An 18,585-nucleotide genomic window follows, 5' to 3' on the forward strand; every position below is an offset into this window, starting at 1 on the left:
GCATGTAATTTGAATGAGAGCGCTCAACTGTAGAATTAGTCCTGTTTATACACTTTAATCTCTTCCACGTTTAGTGCATTATCAACCAGATATCAGTTGGATGAGTCCCATCCCAAATTTGATCCATGCAGGCAACTAAATATGCACCGAGTTACCACACCACATCACACCTGGCAAAACTCTTAAATGCGTTACTCATATTAGTCCTATCTACCCAAAGTTGTAATTTGTGTGTAATAGCAAAGCTATAGTATAGTGTAATGCCCTTCTCTTGAAATGCAGTTTATTTCCCATCTATGCTCATACTATGGTTTGCGGAGCTCAGAGAAGCTATACAAACATAACATACAATAAATAAATGTAACAGTCTGACACACATTGAAACCCCAGCTAAGTGCACAGTGAGCATTTGTAGTGCACTAAAAAGCTTTGCCAGGAATTGAGACAGGGTATGTTACAGTTAAGGGGCGTGGGTAGATGTTGTTGGAGCATACATTGGAGTATGGTAGCAGGCTTGATAGCTAATCAGTCCTGTGTCATTGAGTGAAGCCAAGTTGCTCTAGAGGTTTGTAAGAATCCCGACTACAGTTTATTTGACTAACTGGATTTAACATTTTGTACATTTGAGGGGGTATTGTGCCTATTCATACTTGGTTTTGTGATTAACATGCTGTAAACATTGGGCACTGGTGTTCTGAATGTGTGAAGAAGATACTAAGTGGTGTGTTATTCCATTAACTGAAGAGAAGTGGGGCCTAATTTTAGTTGAGGGTGAGAGGAGACCGCATGGTGTCTGTGGTGGCGAGTTTGTGCTAGTTATTGATTTCTGAGGGCTGGCTCACATCTTGAGTATACTGACATCTAACGGTTGATGCAGAATTTTTATCAGTTTGCCATTGTAAATTGAAAACGGTTTTTGTTCACATGGGCTGCACAGATGCAGTCTGTGGCCCCTTTTTTTTTCTTGTACTTCTTCCTTTTTTCCCCTTTTTGTTTTCCTTTTGCCCAGTTAATGCTGCCTTTTCTTTGGTGCCTCTCTCCCCTTCGCCTGCCCTCCTGTGCCCCTTTTTGGATGTAACCTTCCTTGTTTTTTTATTTCTTTCTTTCCTGCCTTCCCCCTAATCCCTGATTGGGCCCAGCATACCATTGTCTCCACCAGCTAGGGTCTTTTTCCCTTAGGCACCGTACAGGCCACTTAATCTCCAGCCTCGCACAGGTGAAGAGGAGCATGCGTCACATCTAAACAGAATTGTGGAGTTTAGCATACGTCGAAACTAGATGGTATTGTTGAGATTAGCATGCGTCGCATCTAGATGGAGATGCCACTAACCAGCTCTACTAAAAAAAACTCGCCCCTCTCCATACACCTCTCAAACTTGAACTAAACAAAACCATACCTCCTAAAGCACAACAAACCGCATGCACTTCTCTACACCGCAACAAAACAAACTACATATAGGGCCTCATTACGACCCTGGCGGAAATCGTGGCGCCAAATGCACCATGGAGCACGGCGGAAAGCTGCCGATAGCGCCATGGGGGTTGGCGGATTTACCGACCCATTCCGACCTTGGCGGGGCGGTAAATCCCCATTCCCCATTTTACCCTTCCCCATTTTTGCCCCATAGGGTATAATGGGAGTGGGGAAGGCGTTAATTACGCCACCGTAAAATACGGTGGCGTAATTAACAACAAGGTCCCGTAGCGCCATGGATTTCTCCGCCCGGAAAAACCAGGCGGAAAACGCTCCATGGCGCTACGGGAACTCGTAGTGGGGCGGACGGGTCCGCCGTGAATACCGCTGGCGTAAACCCACTCCGCCAGGGTCGTAATGAGGCCCATAGTCTCACACAACCGCACATGACGGCCATCATCCGAAAAACACAATTTAGCTCCGTGAACAGTGTAAACTGAAGCTGCCAACAGCATATCGGAGCTCTCTTGTTCTTTTGTCCCGCTCAGTCCTACTAACTTACACCCCCACCTTACCCTCTTTCAGATCCGCCAGAAAACCGTGACCATGCAGGTGGTGGTAGTGCGCAGTATAAATCACCTTTAACATAACATATGATGTAAATGTCGGCCTATGCATAGCATGTGAATCTATGCAGATAAAAGCACCAGGAAAAAAATATATAATTTATTTCTGGTTCTTTTATCTGCATAGATTCACATGCTATGCATAGGCCGACATCTAGTGGAAGCTGCAGAGTATTTATTTTTGAAACTCGAAGGTACGTCGACGGGGCGTGCCAGTAATACTATCCCTAGTGTGATGTCCACTGTACCCATGGTCCTTCACCCGTCTAGGGACCTCAGATTGTTTTTTTTCCGCCATCGTGAGCGGTCGCTTCTCAGAGTTCAATTTTGGCTGACGCCATTTGCTCATGAAAATTTAAATATACTTAACTCTTTCTGTCCTTTTCCTTTCCGACAGCGTCATATTCATCGATGTGGTGGAAAAGACAAGACAATGCCATCGGACGAAGTCAAGTTTCGACGGATCCCTTCGGCCTTGGAAGGCCCACCGGGTCCAGGCCCATACAGTAGGGAGAGTACAATGCATTTTCCCACCCTTTCCCTTTATCGCCCAGCTGCCTTTCCCCAGACATGGATAAGACGCCCTTTAAATTCTGCCCCACATGTCATAAAAAAATGGAGTATTGACAGTGTGCAACCTGTGTCTGAACCGTGACCACGACTAAGGGCACTGGCAAGCTTGCAAGCTCTTTAAACCTAAGACCCTTGGAGATCGCAGAACCAAACTCTGGGCCCATCACTCCATGCAGGCCGAGGCCACCATGGACATGGAGGGAGCCTCCAGCGAAGGCAGCGTCTGTCTTTCCGGACGGCGACGGAACATCCAAGTTCCCAAGTGCAAGTCCCGACCCTGGAAGACAGGCCGGCGGCACTGTTGTGTGGACACCCGGCGGCAAGAGCACTTCCTCTTCCCACACGAAGCACAGACCCTGAGGCGACGCGTTGAGACGCCAACCAAACGCCCAGATTTGGTGTCTAGGGGAGATCAGTAGATTCCCTGGGCACTTGAGGGCCTGGTTGCCCAATGACAGGCCCTGTAAAACAAAGGACGCCGCCCATAAAACTTCGACCGAACATTGACAGATGAGGGGGTGGTCCCTTCCAATGCCGAAATTCAACATATTGCGTCAAAACCGGCTGTGAAGTCCAAAAACAGAGTTATCGCACCTGATTAAGAAACATGTCCCAGAAGGACTTTTTAAGCCTACTAATTCAAATAAATCTTCTTCAAAAAGCTCTGATCCTAGAGACAAGTCTCATAAGAACAAAGACAAGGCTCATAATGACAGTTCTACCCCTTCAAAAGAATTTGTAACTGTCCCAAAGGAAGGAGAGGTTTCCTTAAGTGAGGCCTTAAAAAATCAAGGCCTACCCACTCCTACACCCCAAGTCCCTGCCATACCCTACCCTGGGGTCATCCCCAGCTCGGCCCTATTGGCAGCAGAGGACATAGATAGGGTGAAGTCCAGAATTATTTTTTTGCAAATTTCTTTGGAAAAAAACCCTCGGGCAATAGAACATTTTGAAATCACACCTCCTACTACTCGGACTTCAAGCTCTCTGCCCCTGCCTTTCACTTCTCAACTACTGTCTTCATCCCAGGCAAAAAGGTCTTGCACCTCTGCTGACCTTTATGATATCCATACAGACACTGAAGGGGATCATGAGGAATATCAATGCTCTGATGTTAATGATGATGCAAAAGTGTATGTCTTCTCCAATTCAACAAGATTCCCCAGTCCCTCCAGTAGATATTCAGCCCTTATTCAATGACTTATTAATCAAAGCAGCTGAGCGCTTCGGTATTCAAACACAGGAGACTCAGCAAGACAAATATTTTTTCGAAGATATCCTGAGAGACAAAAAAGCCCAGTTCATCCCATCTTGAAGTCGGTACAGAGAAGAATCCACCCTTCACCGGAAACACCCAATCGGACTAGAGCAGTAAACCCACGGATAGAAAAACTATTCTACCCGGCGCCATCTGATCCTTTTTATATCGAGGGACAGCTTAAGCCGCATTCGCTAGTTGTCACAACGACTCAGAATAGGGCAGGTACACCACTAGCCTCTTTAGAAGCTCCCCCATACACTGAGAGCAAGAAGCTCTATACGATGGGGAGGAAAGTTGCAACTTCATTTCCACACTGTTGGCGAGCTATGACTGCCATAAATGGGACATGATTACGGCCTCATCGACTCTGCTCCAGAGCCATTAAAATCAAAACTTGCTCTAGTAGCAGCAGAGGGCAAAGCCACTGCCAGCAGCTTGCTGAAGAACAACCTCGACGCTGCAGATAATGTTAAAGGACATTTGTACCGCACACTATTGCCACCGGAGTGGTCCCCTGGCGGCTATGTAATAGGGGAAAAAGGGAGAGTGAGTTAGTGGGAGGAACCTAAAAAGGTGCAGGAGAGCAGGGATGTGCTGTTGGTGGCCTCAGCCCTGTGAGTCCGTTGGCTGGGCCTGTGGTGTTGGCGGCCAGTAGTCGTTGCGTACTGTTGTGAGTCTGTTTTTGTTTTGTTGTTGCAATGTATTGAAGTTCGTGCGGTTTATTGGGCTGTAGGTTTGTGGTTGTGTTTGGTTTGGAGTTTGAGAGGGGTATGCAGAGGGGTAAATTGTTAGTGGATTGGTTAGTTGGCATTTCTGTCTCAAAGTGAGGCGCTGGGTTTGCGTAATCTCCCCAGATGGGGGTGTGGGAGCATTTCTGCACCTCTGTCCTGATCTGGGCTTGTCCGGTACTCAGTCCCTTTCACATCTGGCCTCCACTTCCATCTACTTCCTTCATGACCTTACCTGTGTGGGCTATATTATTGCAGAAGGAACCATTCTCAAGCGCCATGCTTGGTTTTGCCAGTCTGGCCTCAAGCTTGAGACCCAGGCAACGTTACTCAACATGCCAGTGGAACCAACTGTACTCTTTGGCAACGAGGTAGAGGATGCTCTCAAATCAGCCTGAGAGGAATACGATGGCCTCAAATCCCTTGGGCAACTGACTAACAAACAACTTGGCCAAAGGCCGGGAACAATGTTCGCCGTTTTCACTGCCAAAGTTCCCAAAGAGGGTCCGGATACGGACAAAATCAAAATTCATCATGCAACAACCAGGGTCAAGCGTACAAGGGTTATCCAAGAGGTCAACGCAGATCCTGAGGCTGGTGGAGATCCTCCACATCTAGAGGTGGATGAACGCCTCCCAAACGATGACTGCCCTCTACAGGTCCCCTCCCATGCCTCCCCAGTAGGGGGCCGGATTTCACACTTCACCCATGCATGGGATGGAATAACAACTGACAAGTGGGTGTTATCTACAGTAACGGGAGGTTATTGTGTGGAGCTCCAGGAAAAACCATCGAACCGCCACCCCATGTGCCAAAGGAAAACCACAAAGGAAGAATAACTCGTCCTGGTAGAAGTCGGCGCGTGCCTCCTCAAAGACACCATTGAGATTGTGCCATCCAACGAGGTAAACAAGGGTATTTATTCAACTTACTTCCTTGTGCCAAAGAAAGATCCAACTATGCGCACAGTATTAGACTTACACCCTGCAAACACTTATGTAAAGCCACAAGGGTTTCCCCATGACAATGCTACAAGAGGTAATTCCCCCGCTAACATGGGGGTGATTACATGGCAACATTGGATATGAAAGATACCTATTGTTGCGCTCACCTGGCTCCCACAGGGGCGTTGATCAGAACTGGACAGCTGCGGTCTCCACCAATGTGACGCGTAGGGGCGAGATGAGACTGGACTGGCCCACCTAACTTCGTTTGCTTGGCCCGTAGGAATATTCTTCTGATGGTTTGACAAGATGAGCTCTCCATCCTGCATTGAGCGCAGGGGCACGTTGATAACCAGTTGCTTCACTGGCTTGAAGGAATTGGTGAGTTTCAGAACAATATTGACTCCGAGATTCCCGGCAAGACGCCGTAAGTATGAAGTTCGTAAGAGTTCAAATGCCTGACTTTCACTCTTGTCCAATTCCTTCCAGTTTGCAGCTTGACCCTAGTGAAGAGTTCCTCGTGGCAACTGGTAGTATTCTGATAAGGATTTGTATTTTCCAACACAGTTCGATAAAATAATGTCAATATGTAACCTGTTGCTTTCTCCCTTATTCAGGCGCTGAGAGAAAGTATGAAGTCTCGGGGAATAATACCTCCGGCGGTAAAATCAGGTCAGTCTATTGTGGTGAGGAGGATTCCCCTTGTTAGTCCTTTTGTTTCCCCTTAGGGGCCAGGGTTCTGTGAAGATGCAGTGGAAGCTGCGCCGACCCGTGAAGAGGAATCATACCCCCGGTGGTATATGATATGGCATTTGTAACGCGCCTATACACAGGTGTTTCAAGGCACGTAAAATCAGGTAAGTCTATGGGGGGTAACTAATATTCCTCTGTGTATTCCCTTGGCTCACTTTGCTGTTCTTGTCTTCTCCTTAGGTGCCGGAGTGTGGCGGGAACATGCAGGAGGATGCAGTGAAATGTGAAAAAGATGCTGCGAAGGCTGGTGAGTTCAGCGCGGCGCTGCAGCTGGCGAGGCGATGCACATAACTTTTCTTCCAGCTCGAAGGCGCTTTCTCCGTTTTTCTAGGAGCTCCAAACTCGAGGTGGGCGTGGCAGAAGGCTGGATGCTGACTTGCAGGCACAGTGAGTGTTACACTGCTGGATGCAGAATAACGCGAAGCGTGTGCTGTTCTTCGGGCGTGGTTTAAATAGCTTCCAAAGTAGTCCCAGATAAGTATTCCTTCCCAGCCCCGCCCAAGTAAAAAAATAGTCCCTAAGTAAAGTAGTCCCTTCCAAGCCTCTTTTGGCTTGGAGCTCTTGCAGCATGGTCTGCATCAGGTATGTTTGCAGCATGGTCTGCATCAGGTAAGTTTTAATCTATGAGCCTGGCGCCATAGGCGCCAGGACTGGACCCAAGTAGCCCCTAGCAGGGGTTGTTGGGCTTGCTTGGGATAACTTGATGCCTGCTTCCGGGGTTGCTGGACTTGGTCTGGGTCCCCGGGGGTAGGCATCATGACACCTATTTTCAGATGTCAATGCTCCCAGAGCACAGAAAAGTCTTGCGGTTCAAAGCAGCAAACCAGCACTACCAATTCAAGTTGCTAACCTTCGTAAGAGCTTCATCTCAAAGGGTATTCACCAAGGTACTGGCGGTGGTGGCTATACACCTGCGCAGGGAGGCAATCGGTGTACCCCTACCTGGATGACTGGCTGATCACAGGAGAAATACCCCATCTTTGCAGACAAAACACGCAAAGAACCATACATCTTTTTCAATTGGGCTTCTCAATAAGCTAGAACAATTCGTCTTGTACCAAACACAACAAAACAGTTCCTAGGAACTGTATTAGAGATGAGAACAGGCTTAGCTTTTCCATCCATGGGAAGAGTGCATTACATGCTTCGGCAAATACCCCAGTATCAAGCCGGTCCAAATAAGCGTACGCAAGCAATGCGTTTGCTAGGCATGATGGCATTGTGCATATATCTAGTCCCACATGCACGTCTGCGCATGCAACCAATGCAGGAGTGGTTGGTAAAACAGTGGTCTCAGGCAAGTGGTCAGTGGGATGATCTAGTGGTCGTTTCGCCAACACTAGTTCAAAATCTATGCTGGTGGTCGAGAGAAAATCTGTTAAGGGGGAAAACCTTTCCACGAGCCGGCACCACAAGCGATTATCACAACAGACTCATCACGCTGTGTGGGGGGCTCAATACCTTCACAACACAGTACATGGTCTGTGGACTCTCATCACGGCACAGAACCATATCAACCTGCTGGAACTACTAGCAGTATTCAAAGAGCTTCGAGCATATGAAGTGCAGCTGACAAACCAGTCAGTTAAAATTCTAACGGACAGCACAACTGCGATTTTCTACATCAAACAGGAGGGCACACTCTCCAAGTCTGTCCAAGTTGGCGCAGAAAATTTGGAAATGGGCACTCAGATGGGGGATAGCCCTATCCTGCCAGCACGTTCCAGGGGTACGCAACAGTGTAGCTGACTCTCTGAGCAGAGATCCCCTACCAGAGGAGCACGAGTGTCAACTAGACTCCAGCGTCGTAGACCACATCTTCCCTCAGTCGGGTTATCCCACAATAGACTTATTCGCTATAGGAAAAAACAAGCAATGCCCAACTTGCGTCCAGGTTCCCCCAGCCAGACTCCAAGGGGAACGCCCTATGGATGAACTGGTCAGGGAAATTTGCTTACACTTTTCCCCGACTCCATTAATGATTATTATAATGAATAAGATGGACATAGAACAGATGACACTCCTACTAGTTGCTCCCATGTGGGCAAGACAACTGTGGAATCTACATCTGTGCAAACTGGCGATGTGCAATCCCATCAACTTCTGTGCCAAACCAACCTGTTAACCCAACACGGGGAACAGTGCACCCGCAACCTCACAATGAACTTGGCAGCATGGTTCCTGAAGTCAGAGTTCGGACACCTTAATCTACCACAGCGGTGTGTGGATATCCTCAAGGAGGCACAAAAACCAGACAGTTATTTCGAAGTGGGGATTTGTAATTTGGTGCCAGTCAAAACAAACCCCATAGAATGTACTCCTTCACACATTCTAGATTAAATGCTCCACTTTTTAGATTCAGGGTTAGTATTCAACTCTTTAAATTTACAGGCGGGCAGGGGGCGCGGCCCAGGGAGCATGCGCTGCCCTGACTCTGCCCTCCGGCGCCACACCGCTGTCCCCTTTTCCCCGTCGACGGGAACGGGCCGAATTCACCAGCGCTCCTGGCTTTGGCCATGTATTTCCACGCGTGGATACTTCGTCTTTTTGATCTTTTCTATCATTCAGGTACTCAGTCCTCGGGTGGCACACTCCCCCCCGGTGCATGTCGCCTTCTACAGGGTTCAGCAGTTGTCCATCCTGCAACAGGCTCTTCCCAACTTCACACCGCCACACCCTCTGCCTACGTTGCCTTGGCCCTGTCACAGTTGGCAGTCATGTTCGGCGTGTGACTCGCTGTCCTTGAAGGCGCTGAAGAACAGATTAGCCAGGTGTAAGGGAGCTCTTCCAGAGGTTGCCTCCAGAAGATCTCAAGAACTTTGTGAAGTATCGAACCAGGCCCAAAGTAGGGCCGATATATTCCAGCGCACCCTTCAAGGGAGACTCCTTCGCAGGGACACTCCCGCGCAGGAGGGACCGGCCAGGTCCTTCTACCAGCACTTGCACAGAGGCAGCTACAACTACCGGCCTTTGGGTCGAGGGGTCCTCGGATCCTCCCGGATGCAGTGTCGAGGGACTGGATGTTTCTTGTACCGTGTCTACATTCGAGGGGCTATGCCCTTTTACCTGCACAATGGTTGAGGGGCTACGCCCTAACACCGGCAATATACAGGCAATAAGTCTGAGGCGCCTAAACGCAGCTCCACCGACCTTCAGGTCGAGGGTGCCACACCTACCGGGCTGAGACCCAAGGGGCAGGTAGGCCTCGTGATCCACACGCAAGAGTCTTGGATGAGGCTGTGCCCAGCAGGCTTGGCAACATGTGGCAGGCAGCTCGACAAAATGGCTGCTGCACCAGAAAGGGGCACCTGTCCGACGCCATTCGGCGAAGAACGAGTGTCAAGGTGGGACTGGTCTCAACAAGGTACTTGGCCTACAGTCTACCCTTAATTTGCGTATGGCAACTTTCCTGTGCGTCCATATGGACAGGGTACGCAGCAGCTCCAGCAGACCCCTGCTTCCCCGTCGGTACTCCCTGCCACCTCTTGGGCCAGCGAGGAGGTGCTCTCCGAGAAGTTTCTCAGCCTCATGAGGTCTCCTCAGATGTGGGTTATCATCAAGGACACAGTCAGGGAAGTCCTCCCCGCCATGTTAGAGGCACCAGACGCCTTCATCGGGCCCCAGGCCCCAGTGCAGCCACCCCCACAGCCAATTCCTCCTCCTCCTGCTGCGGTCCCTGTACCCCAGCTTCCGGCGCCATCTACCCCGCCTCCTCCATAAGGTCCTCCAGATCCGCAGAATACGGATGAGGAGGATGATCTGGGCACACCATCCTCAGCCCGGGCCTTGAACATCTTTCTGGCCTGGCGCAGTACCTGGGCCTCCCCCAACCTGAGGTCGAACAACTGGCAGAGGGGATTCTGGCTAAAGTCCTCACAAGGCGTCCCTCTACCAACACAGGGATTCCACTGCAAACCGATGTAGTCTCCCTGGCCAAGAAGGGTTGGCTCAAGCCCCACTTATTCCAGCCGGTCAACCGACGCCTGGACGCCATGTACAGGCAGATGGAGGGGGATACACCCTTGCTCTCCACCCATCCTCAGCCACACTCCTCGATCGCTGCGGCATCACTTTACTCCAAGGCTCAGTTGTCCTCAGCCGCCTCCTCTGCGGCACTTCTAGGCAAGAAGGAGATGATCTTGGAGGCCTACAGCAAGAAGATCTACTCCAACGGTTCCTTGCACCTGTGTCGGGCCAACGCAGATGCCATGCTGGCTGCCGCCAACCAACGGTTATGGCGGGAAATTGCAGACTTCCTCCCGGAACTCCCCACCCAATGCCAATCGCACTTTAAGGCGGGTCTAGCGGAAGCCAAGCTCGTGGCGCATGACCTCATGGAATCCACAGTGGCGCATATCGATAGCTCAGGCCGTGCCATCTGCATTGCCATGAATGAGAACAGCCTGGCTCCGGGCAACAAAATTCAACCCTGATGTCCAGGAGCACATTCTAGATCTACCGTTGAAGGGGAGAGGCGGTAGGGCGGGGCTGCCGATCTTCCACTCCTCCACGGACGAAGAGCTGGAAAAAAAACAGCTCACAAACTGCAAAGTCTTTATCCATTCTTACAAAGACCACGGCCAAATTGTACACCCAATCTCAGCAACGCTCTGAGAAGGGTCGTACATATGGAGGGATCTGCGGCTTCCAGGAACGCAGATCCAGGCAGCCGGACAGCTCGCAGTCTCAGAACCGGTGCAAACAACAAAAAGGGGGGTAGGGGGAGATCTTTTTCAAGTCCCCGGTCCTCCGCCTCTGAGGGAAAGAAGGCATGACACGCCCCTTCGGGTCCGTGTCTCTGGTGGGGGGCAGGCTTGCTCTCCATGCACGATTCTGGCACCAGAATTTTACGGACCCCTGGATCCTCTGTAGTATCCACGGGGTACCGCCTTCCTATCCCAGCCTCTCCTCCCCTCCCACAGGTTGGGACAGCAACTCTTTTGGTGGAGATCCGGTTTAGAGAGTCACGCAGTGGAGCAAGTTCCAGCCTTCTTGCAAGGCTTTGGCTTCTACACCAGGTTTTTCGCCATTCAGAACAACCACCAGGCGGGCCTGAGAGTGGTGCTGGACCTTTCCACCTTCAACCTCGCCTTACCCCTGAAAAATTTCAAGATGGTTACGCCAGCTTTTATAGCGGAGACATTGGACAGGGGAGACTGGATGTGCTCCATGGACCGGAAGGACACATACCTACACGTCCCGATTTGACAGCCCCATCGTTCTTTCCTACGGTTCAGGATCATGGGCTACCATTTCCAATACAAAGTCCTCCCTTTAAGCCTGAACTCGGCACCCAGGGTCTTTACCAGTCATGAATGCTGTAGTGGCCCTCCTCGGAGCAAGCAGGGAGGCCTCCACATCTACCCATACCGCGACGACTGGCTCGTCAGGGCTACATCTCCGGAAGCGGTTCACCACTCTTCCCATGCCCTTATGAACACACTGCACGACCTGGGCTTCTCGCTGAATCTCAGGAAGTGTCGTGATTCCTGCCCCGCATGTCCCCAGCCCTCCAAGATGTCAGGCTGGAGCCAGGCCACGATCACCTACATGGCCCTCAAGGGCCTCTCCATCCCCCCAAAGACCCACTTGGTGTCAGACTTGGCGCTTGTGGCACCAGACTCGCTCACTCCGATTGGATAACATTGGGGATTGGACTTGTAGTGCTTTGATGGGGACAAGATGGATGCCCCCACATATTTCGGTTCCCAGAACTGCATGTGCAGTCTAGTCTCTTGGGTGTGGTTCAGCCCAGAGACACCTGGGATACCCAGAGACTATTTAAGCCATGCCCAGGCTGAGAAACATGCTTTGTGTTTTCTGCACCTGCAGCATGACACTCACCGTGTTCAGATCGGTCTCCAGTAGGCCTGCATCTTTCTTCTGCGCTCTGCTCCTGCAAGAACAAGAACACAGTTGGGAACAGCCTTACCTTGCGGTGCTTCTGCCCATCATTCATTGCTTCTTCTGTTCTGTGGGCGTCTTCGGCGGTGTCATTTCCATCCCGGAACGCCGCTTCCTAAGGAAAAGGGAAAAGAACTGAAAAAAAGTCATTAGTAGGCATTCAGCAAATCTTCGCTTATTTTTAAAGACTGTACGAGCTTCAAACGCTTACCTGAATCCCAGCCGCTCTGGGGGAACTCTGTCTCTGGAACTTCTAATCCATCTGCAAGAGGGAAAAGGCACTCCAGGTTAGCGTGGAAACATCTAGAGGCGCCGCATACCGCGCTTACTCACCGTATTTCTTCATAACCGGCATTCACGCTGAAAACGTGCGGCACCTAAAAGACACAGAAAAAGAACTCCGTTCAATACAAATACGAAAGGGTCCCATCCCGCATCGCGCTCTCACTCACCTTCGGCGCTACTCATCTCGGCAGCACGTCGCCGTCCCCGGACGCTGGCCATCATCGAAGGAAGGAAAGGAACGAAGTTGGAGAACTGTTCAAAAGACTCATTATACTTACCTGTCGGACTCTTGCCAGTGAAGTAACTAGGCAGCAACAAGCCTGCATCAATCAACGCGCCCCTGTGCTGAAAGCAGGACAGAGAGCACACTTCAAGAAAACAAGGTGAACTGTGGATCAAAGGGATGGGTTGGACCCCGCGGAAGAAGGGGGTCAAGCACACAGACAACAGGGAGTTAAACTCTACCAATCCTGTTTTAGGCCCAGTCTCCAGTCGAGTAGACTCCAGGGAAGGGTTCAAGGTGGTAAGAGGTCAGAACAGGGTGAGTGACGTCCCTGTGGATACCAGCTGAGCGTTACAAGAAGTCACAGCTGCTCCCTACGCAGACTGACATTCCTGGGACTTTTCCCGTCAGAAGAAAAGATCTCGGCCATCAAGAGGGCCTCTGCCCACTTCCTCAGCATGGTGGTACATCTTCTGGGTCTAATGGCGGCAGTTCTGTTAGCCGTGCCACACACACGACTAAGGATGAGAAGGATTCAGCTGCACTTTGTGGTCTCATGGAGTCAGGAGTGGGGCTCGCAATCCGAGATCAACATTCCATCTCTCCACCTGGACCTAACCGCAGGCCACCATCACCACAGACTCCTCGCTCGAGGGCTGGGGAGCCACCCTAGACGACCTCTCGGTCCACGGCACCTGGAACCGACAGGAACAGGAATACCACATCAATTGGTTGGAGCTGAGCACCATTTGGCTAGCGCACAGAACATTCCTACCACTTCTCAAGGGCAAGGTTGTCCTCATCCAGACATTCAACTCTACCAGCATGTACTACGTCAACAAGCAGGGAGGCACCAGATCCTCTTTTCTTTTCAGACTGGCGATCACCATGTAGCAATGGACCCTGGAAAACGAAATTTTCCTCCCAGCAGTCCATCTCCCGGGGGAATCCAACCTGGAGGCGGACAGGCTCAGCAGGCTGGGAGCAGACAATTGAGTGGCAGCTAAACAACCTCGTTATTCATGAGATCTTCAACAAGTGGAGTCACCCCAAGTAGATCTCTTTGCCACCTGGCACAACAAGAAGTACCTCCAGTTTGCATCCTGGCAGGGTCAGGGCCCCGGCTCTCTGGGCGACATTTAACCTCCAGTCGACTGGCATGAGGGCCTACGCCTTTCCACCCACTCCCTGATCCACAGGGTAATTTGCAAGATCAAGGAGTCGCACCGACGACTCGAAGTTATGGTGGCTGGCCAGACCATTGTTTTTTGAAGCACCTCAGCCTCTCGGAGGTGCCCCTGATACACCTCTCGACGGGCCCAGCACATCTTCTGGCACAGCTGGGGGTCAGGATCATCCACCCCGTGCCGGGGAAACTAGCCCTCACAGCGTGGTACCTGAGCAGGTAACGCTTTGTCACCTTAGCTTCTCTCGGGCCAATCTGGAGATCATACAGGGCGCCAGGAGCCAAGCCACCAGGGCCCAGTACAAGAGCAAGTGGACCAGTTCTGCCACTGGGCAGACTCAAAGGGAATTGACTACTTGGCCTTCAATTTGGACAACGTGCTCCCCTTTTCGGCACACCTCGTCCACTTGAGCGTACAGGTCGACACCTGCCGTACATACCTCGCAGCCATTGGGGCTTACAGTAGCTCGGAAGAAGGCATTTTTTCCTCCTCCAACCCTATCGTCAAACATCTGACCGGTCTCGCTAGGATCTACCCGCCCTTCAAGAGACCGCACCCTGTGTGTGACCTTAATATATTCTTGGGTGACCTAGGGCACAAAACATTGGAGGCAATGGTGTCCGTGGACATTAGGCTGGTCACCATCAAGACAGCCTTACTAGTCGGTCTGACCTTGGCTTGCAGAGTCAGCGAGATTCAGGCGCTGGTCGCCTCTGAACCATATACCACCTTTCACAAGGACAAGGTAGTTAGGCTGACGCACCTGGCATTTCTGCCTTTCACTTCAACGAGGGAAATAGTCCTCCCTACATTCTTTCCTGAGCCAAAGGACGAAGCACAGAGGGTGCTGCACTGCCTGGATGTCAGGCATGCCCTAAAATTCTACTTGGACAGGACCAATGGCTTCCGCAAGTCGGACGCCCTGTTTGTCACGTTCGGCGGCTCGAGGCCAGGCTATGGGGCCTCTAAGGCTTCCATATCCTGCTGGATGGTCTCTGCCATCAAAGAAGCGTATGAGGGCCAGCACAAGCCGCTCCCGGCCAACATGCATGCCCACGCAGTCAGGGCCAAGGCAACGGCCATCACATTCCAGCGCCATGGCCCTTGGCAAGTCATAAGCAGGGCGGCCACTTGGGCCTCTCCCTCTGCTTTCTGCAAGCATTACTGTTTGGATGCCAGCTCCAGATCTGATGCAGCTTTTGGACAGGCGGTTCTTAGAAAACTATTTGCTTAAGGAGGGTCTCCTCTCCACCCTGGGACTACAATCAGTTGTAATTGCCTATACAGTATGGAGGAAAGGGGATGGGACGAAAGAGTAATTATAAGTTACTCACTGTAGTGATTAACGTACTCTTAGTCTATAGTCTCCTTTCCTCCATACGTCCCACCAATCCCCCCACCCCCCTAATAATACTGCTGTCATTAGGCAATGTTAAATCTATTGTCGATGTGTCAATGGGGACTGAGGTGTGGCGCGGTATGGCAGAGTCGGAGCAGCGCATGCTCCCTGGGCCGCGCCCTAGCGTGCCTCTAAATTTAAGGGGGGGTGAAAGTTTTTTTCTAGTGGAAAGGGTTCCGGCCCTTGGAAGGGATGCCCATACAGTATGGAGGAAAGGGGACTATGGACTGGACTAAGAGTACGTTAATCACTACGGTGAGTAACTTATAATTTTGTCTCTGTAGCAGCATGCAGAGTAGGAGACCGCAGTTCCAAGAATGCCATCTCCAGATGGATAGTCAGATGTATACAATTATGCTATTCATTATCAAACAAAACACCGCCTTTGACACCAAGAGCTCACTCCACACGGAGCACAGGGGCTACTCTGGCTTTTTTCACAAATGTCCCCTTAGACAGCATTTGCAAAGCAGCTACATGGAGCTTAGTACACACTTTCACTCAGCACTACTGCATTGACACCCATTCCAAAGCAGATACACAGGTGGGACAAGCGGTTCTAAACATCTTTTTGCCGCTGCTCCTTCTCACTACCCACTTTCTCCTAACACTGCTTGCTAATCTACGCATAGCATGTGATCTAAGATGATTTCATAATCCTCAGAAGGCCTACATTACTCACAGTAGTCATATTTCTGATGCTTGTATCTGCTTAGTCACACATGCCCACCCTTGCTCCCCTGAGAGAAGGTGGATAGATGTTATGAGCTTTCTATTATCTATCTGCTTGGATACACCTGTTCTCGCGCTACATTTCATGCAACCTCATGTCAGAACAAAACAATCTGAGGGATCTCGACGCTTGAAGGACCATGGGTACGGTGGACGTCGCACTAGGGATAGTGTTACTGGCACGCCCTGCCGACGTCTTTTCGTGTTTCGAAAACTGTAATACTCTGCATCTTCCGCTAGATGTCATCCTATGCATAGCATGTGAATCTAAGCAGATACAGCATCAGAAATACGATTCATATATATATTTCTGAGGCTTGTGTAATCTGCTTAAATCACATGCTGTGCATAGGCCGTCATCTAGTGGAACCTGCATAGTATTAGTTTTTGAAACTCGAAAAGGGACGTTGAATAGGGCGTGCCAGTAATATTATCCCGTGTGACGTCCCCTGTACCCATGAACCCTCACGCGTGTAGGTCCCTCAGATTGTTTTTTTTCCCCGCCATACTAGTCGGACGCTTGTGTGCAGAGTTCCTTTTGGCGTAAAGCCTTAGTTATATTTAAATTACCGTTAAATCTCTGCCTATCCTTTGATTACTGAACGCCGAAGAATGACACAGGTGACGATCGGAGAGACATCGAAGACTGCTGTGACGGATCCTGGACCTTGGAAGGCCGCCTCGGCCCAGTCAGTAGGGAGAGTGGGGAAGTCATAAATATATAGTTATTCCCCTTTTTCCTACATATATTTGCCCCGCTGCCATATTTTGACCTTATGGAGAGTACTCAGTTAACATTCTGCCCAAAGTGTAACAAGAAGTTTCCCTGGGTAGATAAACATACTGTTTGCAATTTGTTTCGCCCTCTGGACCACTTTGAGGCATCTTGTAAGGCCTGTAGGCTTTTCAAGCCGAAAACCCTAAAGGACCGATGTATGAAGCGCTGGGCCCCACATGCCAGGCAACTCTAGGCTATGGAAGTAGAGGGCGTGTTCAGCGATGGCAGCAACGCCGCCAAATTGGAGGGTGACGGGCGGCTTCAGCTACCCATGCACAGGCCCCCGACCCCGTAGGACTGGCCGGCGGCCATGTTGTGGGGACCACTCCCGACGGCAAAAGGGCAACACTAACATCCACCACCAAGCACACTATACCCAGCCGAGACTCGCCACGCATGTTGAGCGATTGGCAATGGTCGGCGCCTAGAGAGCGGTGCACCAAGTCCTTGTTCTCTGGGCGGTCCTGATCGTGGTTGCTGCACGACAAGGCCCACCCGTCCTCGGACGGAAAAGGTGTCGGCCATCAAACTGCTACAGACATCCGGTCGTCCGATGACACCATGTCTCCACCCACTACCAAAACTAGACGCTCTGCGTCTAACCTACACCCGAAATTCAACGCTCCTTGTCGGATCACGCCACTCAAAGTCGACGCGATGCGTCGGACCAAATGGAAAAGCCCAAGAAGTCTAGTAAGACCACTTCTAGCCATGGGGGTGGGGATAACCACCGCAAAAAAAATTAAAGATACCCACACTTCTAAAGAGAAGCAAAGGGAGGACAAGGCTGCTAAAAAAAATCAAAAGAACATCAGTCAGCCCCCAAGACCAAGGTTATACCTCCCACAGATGAGGACATGGGCCTTAACACTCAGTCTGTGTTTATACTAAGCTCCAAGGAGTGGAGCTCTCAGGACATATACAGGGTAATGAAAAGGATGACCTTTATGGTGCATTTTTATGAAAAAGATCCTAACTATTTTCAGAGTTATAAGAACACCCATCCTACCTCCACTCCTCCTGGTTCCAGGGCCACTCCTGTGTCTCCTCAACCACCTCCTAAGATGGCTCGCTCTGGTAATCCCCTTCAGGACTTCGTATTAGATCCCTTTGTAGTGGAGCCTTATGACCCAAGTTCTTACCATGAAGAACCTGACCCTCAATTTGAAGAGGGACAGGCTGCAGACCCTTAGTACGACGGGGAAAATAAGGCTCAGGAGGCTGAAGATGAACCTTACACTTTAGACTCCCCAATTCTTAAGTACCCCCCCCCCTGTTAATGATTTGTCAGTCGATAACCAGCCTCTCATTGAGGTGTTGGTTAAGGCTGCTGAACACTACCAGATAAACAACACAGGAAGTTCAGGAGGATGGGGATTTCGCAGAACAAATCCTGGGAGACAAAGGGGCAGTAACGCAGTCCATCCCTTTACTAAAATCTGTCCGGCGCAGAATTCGACCTTCCTTGCAAACACCTAACCTCACACGTGCAGTAAATCCACGGGTTTGGAAGTGATTTGAGGCTGCTCCCTCTGACCCCTCATGTATCAGGGGACAATTAAAGCCAGATTCCATAGTTACCACCACTAGAAAGAGGGCTGGTACCCCACTTGCTTCCTCTGAGGCACCTCCAGATAAAGAAAGTAAAAAGATCTATGGTCTAGGGAGGAAAGTCGCTTCATTTGCGGCTTATCAGGCTACGGTAGCCAATAATGTCCCCCTTCTAGCAGGCTATAATTGCCTTAAGTGGGAGGAAGTGTCTGCATTGCTTTTCTCTG

The 18,585-nt window shown here is 50.5% G+C and overlaps 1 protein-coding gene across 6 annotated transcripts in view; it reads left to right on the forward strand.

Annotated features, from left to right (window-relative positions):
* The window catches only part of BCLAF3 (BCLAF1 and THRAP3 family member 3), an 856,420-nt gene that overhangs the window by 448,562 nt on the left and 389,273 nt on the right, over positions 1-18,585 (forward strand). The gene's annotated exons all lie outside the window — the stretch shown is intronic.

Source organism: Ambystoma mexicanum, chromosome 7p (genome assembly GCF_040938575.1).
Source record: "Ambystoma mexicanum isolate Mex_15411 chromosome 7p, UKY_AmexF1_1, whole genome shotgun sequence".
Taxonomy (NCBI): Eukaryota; Metazoa; Chordata; class Amphibia; order Caudata; family Ambystomatidae; genus Ambystoma; species Ambystoma mexicanum.